We start from the raw sequence: 3,278 nt of genomic DNA, 5'->3' as shown, positions 1-3,278 counted from the left end.
TGGCTTCCCTGGTTTTATTATACACTTTTATTATTTATTCTGGGGAAAATAAAGAACCAGGTGATAAAATCTGTTGTGAAGCGGTAACATTTTTAAAGTAACATTGCATTTTAAAAAAAAGAATCAAATTGTAAGATTTATCTTACAGCAGAGCTTAGATTTACTACTTTGACAATGAAGAGCAGGTAAGTACAAATTCATTCCTACAGTGTAGAGCAGTCAATATTAACAAGTCCTATACAGAAGTATTAGTGGATAGTTGTGCATTTTATTTCTTATTTGATTTATCTGAAAAGCACAACTTTCTAAACATGCAGCATTTCTTTTCATTTTATATTATATCTTATTTTTTTATGTTTACATGGACTTGCTTGGATAAAATGTAAACAAAGGATTAAGAAGTATCCTCTTTGTTCTTTTAAGAAACACACTGGAGGATAGTGTGCTGAGTACATTTTGTCACAAAGACAATACATTAATTTCAACTAAACTGCTAAATAAAAATCAAAGTAAAAGCAAATAACATAATAAATGAAACTAAAATGTTTTAACAGTTTAACTAGACTCTTGCATAATTATATCATATTTGCTACTAAAATGACGCCTTCAAGGTTTGCACAACTAGTTATTAAGTAGGTTTTGATGCCTTTCTCCTGTCCCTAAGAAATTAAATCATCACTTAAAAACCTTGTAATACCTTGTTATGTTTGATGCTCAAACGGGTTTGATGATATTAATCATGCAAGTGTGATAAAAGAGCCAAATCAGAAGAAATCTGTTACTATGGCTAAGTACGAAATCAGTAAATTACATTTCATTCTGTTGTTTTCTGTAAATTCACACAAATGCCATAGAAAAAAAAGATGTATACTAAAATATTGTAAGGGATTGCAAAGACTTTTCTTTACATCCTACATTAAGTAGGTCATTAAATTAATTAATTAAAAGATTTCTAGTTTTGATTTTTCCTATAAATTTCATAAAATGTGATAACATTTGGCTCTGCTTTGACACATCAAGGAGGTATGAGAACTCAAAATGTACAAAATATAATTTTCTATTATGAATATAGAACAATGTGACCATACAGTAAAAACCTGTTGAGAATACAACAGTTTTACTGTTAAAATGAGAAAAATGTTTACAGTGAGCTGAAGTATTTAGAATATTTTTCCATCATGTAGCAAATTCAAAATAAGTAGTGGCTGTAGTGGGTGTAATACCAGAAATAATAATAATGATGAGCTTATTAGTTGGTAGAAAGTTTGTTGAGTTCTTGAGATGCTATTAAAAATGGATCCTCTTGAAGTATCTGCAGTCTGGGATTCATCAGAGGCAAACATATCATTATGTTTTATAGCAAATCTAACATATTTTATGTAAAGTGAAATAAATAATAATAAGCCACATAAATTAACTTCTTTTGATGTTAACCACACCGCTTTGATTCAAGTGAAGAATCACCGGTTCTGCAATAAAATCCATTGTTATTAGAGAGCTGGACACATTTCTGAGACAAACATTAAATGTCAGAACTACAACTACAACAACCTGAGAAGGAGACTCTCTCCCATTAAAATGTGTGTTTTCTCTATTTCTGCTGCCTCCGCCGTCGGCCTGCATGACCGGCCTGTGAAAATGAAACACTGGAGCATAAAAAAGGGAGTTCTCGGCTCCCCAGAATAAAAACAAGGAAATGGATCTTTAATTAAAGGTGAGAGGTAATACTATTCTGGGCGAGGGGTTCTTGCAGAATGTGGTGTAGATGACTGGTTTGAGAAACGCTGGACTGCAGCCTCCCCCCCACTCCCTTCTAACCCCCTCGCCCCTTTCCTCTGAGTCCCAGCGCTCCCTCCCCTGCACATTCCTACATTCAGTTAATTGGACAGGGAGAGTGGGCCGAGGAGGGAAGCGTTCAGGCCCATTAGCAATCCTCCTGTGGAAGGCTGAGCCGAGAGGATCACAGACTCACAAATAGGAGGATTAAAATAATCAATAGGCTCCTCTCTCTTTCTCTCCTTCGGCACAGACTGGACGGCACACACACACACGCCTACACACCCCTACGCGCGCGCACGCCGATATGCTCACACACGTTCAAGAGCAAATACAAACACACCAAGAGTCTGAGGAATACTAGTTCAAGGAGCAATTCTCTTCTCTCAGTGTTGTCTCTGGATTTTCACAAATTAGTCTGGGTCATATAAGACTCTCACACACACCCCCACACACCCCAACACACACACACATATACAACTATTGTCTGTTAATGAGGGTTAATTTTAACTTCTGATTAAATGAGAACCTCTGAAAAGGTCAGAGACATGAAAATAGTCTCACATGTCAGACAAGTATTTGGTTCTAGTCTTCCTGTATTATTTTATTTATTATTTTAACTTCTAATGCTTAGAAAGGCTTAGCCATGTGGATGGGAGCTTATAAATGTTTTAGTCTCGTGTAAATACCAGGAAACCTTTACTGCTCTTCCCATGTTTTTTTTTTTTTCATCTTGAGGTGAGTCTTATTCAAAACATTTTTTTAAAGAACTTTCTTTAATGTGTCGGTCATTATTTTATATATATATATATATATATATATATATATATATATATATATATATATATATATATATATATATATATATATATATATATAAAACTATTAAGAAGTATGGAATTTTTTTTACTATTTACTATTTTACTACCTTCATATCAGAATAATTGATTTTCTTTATTTCTTCTTATTGTTCACTTTCACAATCTTTATTGCCAGGCTGTAGTAAGACAGCTTGCTTAAATTTTGTTGGGAAAATATAAGAAACCATCGGAATGAACTATTTTTTATTTCTTAATGACTTCTGAAGAGAAAATCTAAATACCAAATTGTGCCACAGAGGAAAAACAAAAAAACTCTTGAAATGTAATTTTATAGATAATTACGTGAATCTATTCTAGAGGATTTTCACAAATTCCTCTAATCCTTCCTACATTCAACCTAACTGCAGCTGTGGCTCAAGTAATTATGTGAAGATTTATTCAAAAAACGTTAGTTAAAAAAACTAACTTATTAGTGTAATAAAACATACGTTTGTATAGTTGTTTAAACTATTGTACTCATGTTTCCAGAATTACATTTTATTCTGTCATTTTTAAAGTATTACGACAAATTAAAATGTCAATTCCCATAATTTTATTTAGTAAGCTGACCGATGCAGTTACAATGTTGAAAATGTTCTTAAATACTGTTGCTTCCTTATTTCAATTCTAGACATTTAATTA

Source organism: Xiphophorus couchianus, chromosome 20, assembly GCF_001444195.1.
Source record: "Xiphophorus couchianus chromosome 20, X_couchianus-1.0, whole genome shotgun sequence".
Lineage (NCBI taxonomy): Eukaryota > Metazoa > Chordata > Actinopteri > Cyprinodontiformes > Poeciliidae > Xiphophorus > Xiphophorus couchianus.
This window is presented reverse-complemented; position numbering follows the sequence as displayed.